This window comes from Salvelinus alpinus, chromosome 30 (assembly GCF_045679555.1).
Source record: "Salvelinus alpinus chromosome 30, SLU_Salpinus.1, whole genome shotgun sequence".
Taxonomy (NCBI): Eukaryota; Metazoa; Chordata; class Actinopteri; order Salmoniformes; family Salmonidae; genus Salvelinus; species Salvelinus alpinus.
The window spans coordinates 14,694,346-14,707,095 of record NC_092115.1 but is presented as its reverse complement, the minus strand read 5'-3'; the positions used below and the strand labels follow the sequence as shown (position 1 = coordinate 14,707,095).

Sequence of the window (12,750 nt, the reverse complement as noted above, 5' to 3'; positions counted from 1 at the left end):
TCAACAGTTATAATGTGATGATCAGAGAAACCCACAGGAGTAATGGCACACCTTCCAACCCTACTACAGTATTGATCAGATACGTACAACCTATCTAACCTTGCTGCACTGACACGACCTTCATTCACTTTCAACCATGTGTACTGCCTAACTTTTGCATTCCTTACTCTCCACACATCAGAAAGCTCTAACTCAGTTAATAGGCCAGACAGGAAAGTGGCTGACCGCAGGTGAGGTTCTTCAGCGTTGCGATCAACAGTAAAATCCACAGTACAGTTCCAGTCCCCCCCTACAACCATACACCCCTCTTGGTCACACTGTCTTAAGGTTTCTTTTATTTTATCAAACACAACAAGACGCTCGGTACCCTCATTAGGAGCATAAACATTCAAAAAAACAAACAAAAACCCCATAACATCCACCTTGACCAATAAAACCCGACCCTTGACAATCTCTGTTGTAGATACCACAGTCACCCCTAAGCCTGAGGAAAACAAGATGGCCACCCCAGCACTGAAATTAGTACCATGACTGAGTATATGCTGCCCCTCCCACCACATTCCCCAGTCAACCTCATTATCCTCATCACTATGTGTCTCCTGTAGGAAAACTACATTAAGCCTTTTCTGTTTTATTTCTTCTAATACCCAAGCCCTCTTATTTCTGTCCCTTCCCCCATTAATATTGAGAGAGCCTACCCTTAGTACCTCCATGTAGAAAAGAGAAAGGAAAAGCAGAAGATACCACAGAGAAACCAAAGAGAAAAAAGACACCCTATGGAGCATGATCATCATCATTATTTAAATCTTTTCTTATTAACCTGACCACGTTTCCCACCACCTTTTGCTGCTGTAACAGCAGTAACAAATTTCCTCAAGCGAAACCGCTTCTTCTCACTCAACTCGTCCAACCCCACCGTCTTCTGTAACATCACAGCTGACCTCACAAACTTATCAACATCAAAATATTCTGCCAATTTGACAGATTTCCCAAAAGTCTGATCCAGAAAACCATTTACCTCCTCTAGATCATAAATTGAGTCCTCACCAGCTGCTGTCATATCAGAAGAGATATCCATATCCTTCTCCTGATCCTCCTCAGCTGAGGCCACAGACCACTGACTCCCTTCTACCACATCCCTTTCAACACTCCCCACTTGCACCTCATCACTCGTACCAGGCATCTCCTCCACTACCTGGGAGACTAGCCCCACCTGAACCCCATTACCCGTGGTGGGCATCTCCTCCACTACCTGAGAGCCTAGCTCCACATGAACCCCCTCCTGTACTCCATTACTCGTAGTAGGCATCTCCTCCACTACCTGGGAGATTAGCTCCACATGAACCCCCTCCTGTACTCCATTACTCGTAGTGGGCATCTCCTCCACTACCTGGGAGATTAGCTCCACATGAACCCCCTCCTGTACTCCATTACTCGTAGTAGGCATCTCCTCCACTACCTGGGAGATTAGCTCCACATGAACCCCCTCCTGTACTCCATTACTCGTACCAGGCATCTCCTCCACTACCTGGGAGATTAACTCCATTTGAACCCCCTCCTGTACTCCATTACTCGTAGTGGGCGTCTCCTCCACTACCTGGGAGATTAACTCCATATGAACCCCCTCCTGTGCCCCAGTACTCGTACTGGGCACCTCCTCACCAGTCTGAGGAACTGGCTCTTCAGATCCATCCTTGCCTTCTACAACAATATTTTTCTGCTGCATAATATTTCCCTCTAATACAAGTTGCAAACTCGTGGCCTCAACACGGATAACTTGTTCCTCGGCAACAGGTGCTTGTGGCTGCTCAACCACTATCAGCCCACCTCTCCCTACATCAGTGGGCCCAGGCGTTATGATGACCACCTGCGCCCCTCCCTCTGCCTTCTCCCTTTTCGGGCAAGCATGTCGCTTATGGCCAACATCCCCACACTCAAAACACCGTTGACTACCCGTACTAGCATAAGCCATATATAGTCTATTGTCATACTTGACTTTAAACGATATCTCTAAAGTCTGCTCCGGTGAGTCCAAAAACATAAACACCTGTCGCCGAAACGACATAACCTGTTTCAACGCCGGGTGTTTGCAACCCAACGGAACAACCTTAATTGAGCTTGCAAACTTCCCAAAGCGCAATAACTCGCGCTCCAATAGCTCATTTGGAATAAACGGTGGTACATTTGAAATAGTTACCCTTGTTGACGGAGAAAAAAGCGGCGTAATTTGAATAAACATTCCCTTAAGAAGTACGCCCTGCTCAACCATACGATCAACAAGGCGCTCTTCTTTAAGAAATACCACCACCGCTTTGTTCATCCGTGACGCATAAGCAATATTCTCATAGCCTACCTTCTCTCCTACGGCGACCAGAAAATCCTCCACCGTGACATTAGCTTCAGTAACACACCTAAAGCCGTGCCGAAGTGACAGGGACGGCATTCCAATTCGGGAAGCCATCCCCGCCAAAATCAAGGTAATTTCGATACGAAAAAACCTAAATACTTAATTCTACCACACAAAAAAAAAAATATATAATAATCTTAATCATGCACAGAAGAAACCAAAGAATGCCACCAAGAAAGAGAAAACCGAAAGAAAAAATTCTGAATATCTATCGCTACACAACACACGCACTCCCTCGATCATACACTTCCCAGCATGCACCAAACACTCCCAGCATGCAGAGAGAGAGAGAGAGAGAGAGAGAGAGAGAGAGAGAGAGAGACAGAAAGAGAGAGAGAGAGAGAGACAGAAAGAGAGAGAGAGAGAGAGAGAGGGAAAGTGTAACCTATCCACATGACTTTTTATAAGACAACGTCAGCTGCAGCCTCTGCCAAGCACAATCATGACAAACATTAAAAGAACAATAGACAAGCACTAAGCACACCGCTGGGCCACTAAACACACAATAAACAGTGATTCAGTAACAAACCTCACCTCTGTAAACAATCATTTTCCATAACTCTATGAAACAGGGCAATGAAACCGGACAAATTAATTGGTGATCAAAAACAAAAAAGTATGGAACGTTTCCATGCTGGCACCATTTCCTCTGCAAGAGGTAAAGGTCGAGAAGTAAATTAACCAATTTACTATTGGGGGGGGAATCAATACAGGTAAATATCTGAATATAATTTTTGACAACATTATTTTTGCGTTAGTTGTCTGTAATTGCAGCAATACTTGAGTACTTACTAGCTTGATCTCCATCTCCTTCTTAACCTCTACGGGACAGTTGTTGCTAACGTGCGCTAATGTGACTAGAATGACGTTGTATACAACAGCCAACTTTCTGGGACATAGACATGTCTTATATGGGCAGAAAGCTTAAACTATTGTTAATCTAACTGCAGTGTCCAATTAACAGTAGATATTACAGTGAAAAATGGCATGCTATTGTTTCAGGAGAGTGCACAACAACAAAACACTTTATCATGGCAACTGATTTGATACATTCACCTCTGAAGGTAAATAATGTACCCTACATTCAGTAATCTTTCTCTGATTTGTCATCCTAAGGATCCCAGAAATAAAATGTAGCATAGTTTTGTGTGAAAAAATCCTTTTTAATGTTCAAATGTAGGAACTGGGGTCTACAGTTTGACCCCCCTGCTGTCTCTGGCTACACACGCACCCCACCTGCCATCTAGATGTGTGAAAGTTTGTGTATAAGCTAATGATCCATCATGTATGACATTCCTGGGAGTGTGTAAAGTTTAATTTTGTATTACCATAGCAGTTTTGTATGTTCTCTATAGTTATGTACTTGAAAATAAATCAATTGACCAATTTGGCACATTTGGGCAAACTCCTGGCAGACTTGATACAAAATATTGTGCAGTAATGTAATTCTTCACTGGATCTGTCTGAAACTTTGCACACACACTGCTGCTATCTGGTGGCCAAAATCTAAATAACACCTAGACTCCTATCTGAAAGTTTGGCCTTTCACTTGCATTTTAAAGATGATGGAGAGAAAAAGCATGTTTTTTTGTTTGTATTATCTTTTACCAGATCTAATGTGTTATATTCTCCTACATTCATTTCACATTTCCACAAACTTCAAAGTATTTCCTTTCAAATGGTATCGAGAATATTCATATCCTTGCTTCAGGTCCTGAGCTACAGGCAGTTAGATTTGGGTATGTCATTTTAGGCGAAAATTGAAAAAAAGGGTACGATCCTTAAGAGGTTTTTAAATAGGGAGCCAATTTGTTTTCAGCACTTTTATTTCCATGACTGATCAAAACTAATTTTCTTGCCTCCCGAGTGGCACAGCGGTCTAAGGCACTGCATCGCAGTGTGTCACAACAGGCTGTGTCACAACAGGCTGACTTCGGTCGTCAGTTAAATGGTATTTCCTCCGATACATTGGTGCGGCTAGCTTCCGGTTTAAGTGGTGGGTGTTAAGAAGTGCGGTTTGGAGGGTTATGTTTTGGAGGACGCATGACTCGACCTTCGCCTCTCCCGAACCTTTTGGGGAGTTGCAGCGATGAGACAAGATCGTAATTGGATCGCAGTTGGATAAATAAAAACAAATGATTGTCCTTCTGCAGCAGACATATGGTGAGCAATATGTTTGGAACATCGAATCGCAAATAAAATCACAGTATCGAATCGCAATACATATTGTATCTTCACTTAAGTATCGTGATCATATCCCAGCACTACAATTTCCAAGTTTGCAGAATGCGTGTGTGCCATGTATACGTGTGTGTGTGTGTGTGTGTGTGTGTGTGTGTGTGTGTGTGTGTGTGTGTGTGTGTGTGTGTGTGTGTTGTGTGTGTGTGTGTGTGTATGTGCATAGGAGCATGTGTATGTGAGCACCATATGCGTGTGTGAATGTGTGCACTTGTGTTATATACATCTAGACTAGAGCACTGCCACCATGATGTAAAGGCATCATTCAATGAAGGGACATTTGAGAAGCTGCACATACTACATCAGTGTCAACTGGGTCAAGTGTTAATAGTCTGTTGACCTTTTGCTTACAGGTCAGTGTTTAACTCTCTCAGCGGACCAGACTGAATATCTGTTTCCTCCAATCGCCATGTTCTGACACTGCTAGATGTGGCAACGATCAAATGAGAAAAGACACATGGACACACTCTTTAACTAACTGAACACTGGTTGAAAGTTCGGCATATAACGCTTCTTCCTAGTGATAGTGAGGTGTGTAGTAAAACAGATGACTTGAGCAAGACGGGATGCTTTCAACACACCTTCAAAAACGAGGAAAGTCTCTCCTACACTTTTACAACCGAAACTCACTTAATGACAAAAACGTGCTCTAAGAAAGGCGATAATTTTAACAAGTGTGATGATAATAGGCAGACAGGGTTTGGCTCTCTGTGCGTACTCAAGTTCTTCAGATAGACAAGGACCTCAGATAGACAAGGACCTCAGATAGACAAGGACTTCAGATAGACAAGGACCTCAGATAGACAAGGACTTCAGATAGACAAGGACCTCAGATAGACAAGGACCTCAGATAGACAAGGACTTCAGATAGACAATGACCTCAGATAGACAAGGACTTCAGATAGACAAGGACTTCAGATAGACAAGGACTTCAGATAGACAAGGACTTCAGATAGACAAGGACCTCAGATAGACAAGGACTTCAGATAGACAAGGACTTCAGATAGACAAGGACCTCAGATAGACAAGGACTTCAGATAGACAAGGACTTCAGATAGACAAGGACTTCAGATAGACAAGGACTTCAGATAGACAAGGACTTCAGATAGACAAGGACGTCAGATAGACAAGGACCTCAGATAGACAAGGACTTCAGATAGACAAGGACTTCAGATAGACAAGGACTTCAGATAGACAAGGACCTCAGATAGACAAGGACTTCAGATAGACAAGGACTTCAGATAGACAAGGACCTCAGATAGACAAGGACTTCAGATAGACAAGGACCTCAGATAGACAAGGACTTCAGATAGACAAGGACTGAATCATCAACCATTATCAATGAGCTGTAACATTTCCAAGAGGGCCTGAACAAAAAACACAGCCATGCTGGGAATGAGTAGCAGGAAAGTTAGTCAGGACTCAGTCGTTTTTATTTATTTTTATTTAGAATTGTATTGGAAAAAAAGTAACTTTGTTTTAGCAGAACTCAAGATTTACTGTATATGACATGTGTATGTAACCCATCAATGTAAATCCCCAGTTATTACTGTAACAGGAAGAAAAGTGTCACTCTGAGAAGTGTTTCCCCTCCCATTACGTTTAACCCCACCTTCCCAAGAACAAAACCGGCTTCCTATGATCTTAACGGAAAGTGTTGGACCCGGCAACCATTAATGTTGCTTCAGGGGTCTTTGCACCTCGTCTAAGCAAACATCTAAGGGAAACACTGACAGAGGCAACATACAACGCAGAAAAGGCAAAAGTACAAAAACAGAGAGCAGCCGTATTGCATTTGATGCAATATCCTGTCGTCATTGTGTATTAATTCAAACTATATGGTACCACACAGCTGCTATGCTAAAGGGCATGTTCCATATTGTAAGATTTTATGACTGGTTCAAGGACAAGGACTGTTTGAATCTGAGAGCGGGAATGGGCAGGGTCAGGTCATGAGAGTCCAACCCAATAACATCTGACGAAGGGAAAACAGAAAGGAGAAGAATGTAGCAGAACAGGGCTGGGTTTCATCAAACGCATCGTAGCACTAAGATCATCTTTCATTTAGTTTCAATGGAATTAAGATGGTCTTAGTGCTACAATGGTTTTGGGAAACCCAGCCCAGGAGTAGGCCTATAGGACTGCCAACCAATGAACCGAGACTTCAAGCCGTTACGCCTCGATCACACAGACAGCGTCATCGCATTTTGGTACACCAGAAGTACATTATTTTCCAATGTAACGCTACGTTTGCCTTGCAGCATTGCGTTGCAGAAGCAGTTGCAGTGCATTCTGTGTGGTGCATATGTTGGATTTATCAAACGTATGTGTAACCGATGTGAAATGGCTAGCTAGTTAGCGGTGGTGCGCGCTAATAGCGTTTCAATCGGTGACGTCACTCGCTCTGAGACCTGAAGTAGTTGTTCCCCTTGCTCTGCAAGGGCCGCGGCTTTTGTGGAGCGAGTGATGGGTAACGATGCTTCGTGGGTGTCAGTTGTTGATGTGTGCAGAGGGTCCCTGGTTCAAGCCCGTGTCGGGGCGAGGGGACGGACGAAAGTTAAACTGTTACATATGCATCAAATTGTATGCGTAGACGGCTTGACAGAAATAGATTTTTTTTTGCACACATATCCAGATGATGCTGCATACTATTTTGCGCAATGACCCTATAGGTATGATCAAGGTGTTAGGGACTTCACACAAAGCTCCAAATAATGTATCACCTGCTCAAAATCCCACAGATCTTACAGAATTATAGAAAGCCCAGTCATTCATGATTTTATTTTTCAGACATTGCGGTGGAGGATAAGAGCCACAGGGGAAGGAATTACCTACAACAACACGTGTGGTTTTGCTTTTCAGACACGAGACATTGGTAAAGAAAGAGAAAGAGAGACGAAAAGCATGAGCTAGACAAAGAAAGAGTGACAGGGGGAGAAAACACCATGCTTTCCCTCTCTTGCATCAGCGGTAAATCCTTGAACCCTCTCTGACCCCTGGTTCAGCTGTAGATCCATCAGTGTACAGCCAGCCAGACACAGCCAGCCAGACACAGCCAAACACAGCCAGCCAGCCAGACACAGCCAGCCAGACACAGCCAAACACAGCCAGCCACAGCCAGCCAGCCAGACACAGCCAGCCAGCCAGACACAGCCAACCAGCCAGCCAACCAGCCAGCCAGACACAGCCAAACACAGCCAGCCACAGCCAGACACAGCCAGCCACAGCCAGACACAGCCAGCCACAGCCAGCCAGCCAGACACAGCCAGCCAGACACAGCCAGCCAGCCAGACACAGCCAGCCAGCCAGACACAGCCAACCAGCCAGCCAACCAGCCAGCCACAGCCAGCCACAGCCAGACACAGCCAGCCACAGCCAGCCAGCCAGACACAGCCAAACACAACCAACCAGACAGACAGACAGACAGACAGACAGATAGCCAACCAGACACGTAGGGGCAGACCAGTGTCTCCATTAGCTGGCAATAGCCGGCTTTTGGCCATTAAAATGTTTTAAAAGCTGATGAACAAAATTGGCACTGGCCAATTGTCCAGGAGAAGAAATCAAATCCCATCGCAAAATAATGCTTTTTAGCCTATTCATTGATGTAAATACCAGTTGATGGAAATACATTTGACTGGTCGTGCTATTCATCTATGGGTTAATTTGCATAACTTTGTGGAATTAAATTGGCTTGTGTGCATATTCGTTATGTATCTTATTTATCACACATGTACAGCATACAGATACAGAGCCTTTGAGCGGAAAATCTATCAGACAGCACTTTTATATGACCCATCAATGCGCAACGATACTAAATGCAATTGTGTGTTACATTTTTTAGGGGGGCGAAGATTAAAAAGAGCTACTATTTGTATTTCTCAACTGCTAATTGAAGCGCACTTACCATTCACCATTCAAATGCATAATCAACAGAAGGCAGACTTCCTCAGCACGTCACACACCACTTTGAAATGAGCTGGAGGCAGTATGCATTTTGAAAACATATAGCTACTTAATTGTTTGAAACCTGAACGTTTTACAACATGTTTTACTACATATCCGTGGAGGCAATTATTTTATAAAGACTTCCATATGTCATTGAAACCAGTAGCTTTTTGTTTTATAAAGACTTCCATATGCCATTGAAACCAGTAGCCTATTTCTCTCAGGTTCTATTGGCTTTAAAATGTCTTTCATTGTCTGGTAGGCAAATGCACACTCGCGCGTAGCCTACTGCACTAATAATGATAAGAAATTATAGTGTATCAACATTTTACGCTAAACGAAGTTCTAATCCGATGCATCAGATTCATTGCTTTTTAACATTCTTTTTTTTTCAATGTAGCCTTGGCCAACTGTTGTATGAATTTGGGATCTATTGTCCCAGGGGTCTGTTTGGAACGTTTCTTTCTCGACAAGCTGACCAATAGAATAGGTAAACTTTTCTAAAATGTGGGATAGTAGATTTACATAGGCTCATAGGCGGCACGTCCATAACAGGCTGACACAGCGCTCGCGTCGCAAAATTTATTTCGAAATCTATATTATTAAATTATGGCACCCACACTGCTCGCACGAGCCAACGAGCGTCTGCGTTGTCAAGGGCTAAAATAGAAGTCAGTTCTATTTGTGACACATATCGCGCTGCAAGTCCTGCCTCTCCCATCTCCTCATTGGTTTATAGAAGCAGGTACCCACGTGCCATCTCCTCATTGGTTATACCCACGTGGGCGACTGAAAGATGAACGAGGTCAGTGGCGGTAATGCACCTAATTTATGAAAGTTGCCAATCGCAATATGAAGTCAAGAGAAGAAAAAGCCTAGAAGGCGGAGAGATGACTAGAAATGATTCGGTTGACCGTTTTATGTGTGGATTATTTGTCGGAGTAGAGGACCTCGTGCATTTCAGGTAAAATAACAACTTAGTGTTTATATTCCAGGACTAATTAGGTTAGCAACAGCAAGCTAGCTAAATAGGACAATTTAGCTAGCAAGTGCAAGATAGCTAGCTAAATTGCCATAAATGTTTAATGCATTTCGACCTGTCCCCAAATTAATGTAATTGGTTCAGAGTTTGTTTTGATATTTTAACCTGCGTGTCGTGATCGCGTTTGGTGTGGGGGGGACAAAATACATTTATGCACGATGGCGCATGCGCGAAGCCGGTTTGGGTTCCGTGTTATTCTACAATGTAGAAAATTGTCTAAAATTAAGAAAAACCCTTAAATGAGTTGGTGTGTCCAAACTTTTGACTGGTACTGTATGTTATTTTATATTCTCAAACTAACAGCAGTGCCTATATGATGTCTTTCCATTCAGGTGTGACATTCTGCAGTGATTCTTTTATGCAAATGTTGTTGATCAGTAGGCTAATATCAGTCCCACATGGAAGGAAAACAGATTGTTTGTCATCTGTAGCACCATTGACTCCACTGATCAGCCCAAACAAGCTCAATAACTTATTGTGCGCACACACTCCTATTGAATATGCATTCACCTGTAATGTGAGTAGGCCTATGCCATCTTAATAGTCACAGTTTATCAAGAGAGTTACCATTCAAATAAAATTATTACCATTATGTTGTTATGTAGTTAGGTTGGTCAAATGTATTGTTTGATTTAAAAATTCATGCATTAAAGCATACACGGCTGTCTCTGGGAAATTTTTTCATCAACATTTCCTAATTTAATGATATTGAATATCGGCCTAAAATATTGGCCATTAGCCTCCTTGACCCCCAAAAATCGGCATCGGCCCTAAAAAATCCATATAGTTTATTCTCTAAACCAGACACAGAGAGACACACACAGGTAAGCAGCCAGTAAGCTAGACACACAGTGGGGTAGGGTAGGTAGAGCCCAGGGGCCCAGATGAATGGTTGTGTGGTTCTGTATCCGGCTCCTCTTCCTCCTCCTGCAGTAACTCCATCTGTCTGAGACGTCAGGGATCCAAGGGACTGGGGACGGATACCGCAGGGTCAAACTGAGGTCACTTCCTGGAGAGGCCACCCTGATATCTGTCAATTATCCTATACCCCTCTTTACATCCCCTCCCTTCAGATTTTCTCTCGTGTCTTATTTTCTCTGCACAGATACATGTCTGGGTCTGGGTCTAGGCTGGCCCATTCACACTACCATAACGATGTGTTGCCAGTTTAGTTTTTTTGTTAAGTTAAAGGTTGCGACCTTTACAGAAAATGAGATTGAGTGAGTGTCTACTCACACAAGTGGCCAACACAAAGAGCTAGTTTACTATTGCACTTTCTCTTTACAAAAAAGGTTAAAGCAGCAGAATGGATTCCATTGAGCTGTACATTTTGGGTATTTTATTAGGATCCCCATTAGCTGTTGCAAAAGCAGCAGCTACTCTTCCTGGGGTCCACACAAAGCATGAAACATGACTTCATACAGAAAATTGATAGAACAGCTCAAGGACAGAACTACATAAATGCGAAACGTCACACATATCCTACATATCAGTACATACACACAGTATCTACGTCTAATAAGGGAGACGTGTATCTCTTTTTTGAAACCAAGTTTGCTGTTCACTTGAGCAATCTTTGATGGGTGGGAGTTCCATGCAGTCATGGCTCTATGTAATACTGTACGTTTTCTTGGAATTTGTTCTGGATTTGTGGACTGTGAAATGAGATGCAAATCAAAGTTGTGATTCACTTTGAATGTGAATGCAGCACCTGAGTTTGGTGTAGGATGAATTGGACAAAGAGTGTGTCTGTGCATCTCTCTGACACCTGTGTGCCTCTTCAACACAGTGGAACAAGAGACAAAAAGTTTGGGGCCCAAGGAGCGAGAGAGCATAAAGGGTGGTGTCACTGCTCTCACACACACAACCCTCCTCCATAGTTGTCCAGTTAATTTCTCACCACACAGACACTAGAAACTATCCCAAGACTGAACAAGGACCCACAAATGACCCACAATCTCTCCCTTTGTTTGGGTTGCCAGCCAACTTCCCTGAGGACTCTAAAGAAATGGAATAATCCATCAAACCGACATCAGTTCTGAGCATTCTGAAGCCTGAGCTCCACAAAAAGACAACAGTTAACAGATTACAGAAGATGCCATTTGGAAACATGGAGAAACACTTCTATTTACTCTCGTTATTGTATCAAATAAAATGTTATTAGTCACATGCTTCGTAAACAACAGCTGTGGACTAACAGTGAAATGCTTATTTACGACCTCTTACCAACAATGCAGAGAATAAGAAAATATAACATAAAACAAGTAATAATACAAATAATAATAGATACACAATGAGTAATGATAACTTGGCTATATACAAGGGGTACCAGTACAGGGGTACAAGGTAGTTGAAGTAGATACTGTATGCACATATAACTAGGAATAAAGTGACAGTAAATAGTAGCAGCAGCATGTGATGAGTCCAAAAAGTTAGTGAAAAAAAGGTAAATGCAGATAGTCCAGGTGGCTATTTGGTTAACTATTTAACTAACTATTTAGCCTTCTTAAGGCTTGGGGATAAAAGCTGTTCAGGGTCCTATTGGTTCCAGACTTGGGGCATCGGTACCGCTTGCCGTGTGGTAGCAGAGAGAACAGGCTATGACTTAGGTGGCTGGAGTCTTTGAACATTTTTAGGGCCTTCCGCTGACACCGCCTGGTATAGAGGTCCTGGATGGCAGGGAGCTCGGTGATGTACTGGGCTGTATGCATTACCCTCTGTAGCGCATTGCGGTTGGATGCCAAGCAGTTGCCATTCCAAGCAGTGATGCAGCCAGTCAAGAGGCCTACTCACTTTTGGAGGATCTGAGGACCCCAAATCTTTTCAGCCTCATGCGGGGGAAGAGGCATTGTTGTGCCCTCTTCACGACTGTGTTAGTGTGTTTGGACCATGATGTGGACATCAAGGAACTTGAAGCTCTCGACCCGCTCCACTACAGACCCGTCGATCACTTTCATCGCTCATGCTTTTATCGACTTGACTGTGTTTCATGCCCATTTAATTGTTTATTTTACCTTTATTTAACTAGGCAAGTCAGTTTAGAACAAATTCTTATTTACAATGACGGCCTACCCCGGCCAAACCAGGACGACGCTGGACCAATTGTGCGCCGCCC

General features: G+C 43.2%; 1 protein-coding gene across 2 annotated transcripts in view; it reads right to left on the bottom strand.

Moving 5' to 3' along the window:
• Positions 1-12,750, bottom strand: part of LOC139560194 (guanine nucleotide-binding protein G(I)/G(S)/G(O) subunit gamma-12-like) — a 60,653-nt gene that overhangs the window by 27,841 nt on the left and 20,062 nt on the right. The window contains exon 1 of one of the 2 annotated variants that reach the window (XM_071376757.1): positions 2,354-2,575. The exons of the other annotated variant lie outside the window; for it this stretch is intronic. The gene's annotated coding sequence lies outside the window, so the exon portion shown is untranslated. Of the gene's footprint in view, positions 1-2,353; positions 2,576-12,750 lie in introns of those variants that run through there. 2 annotated transcript variants of the gene reach the window in all.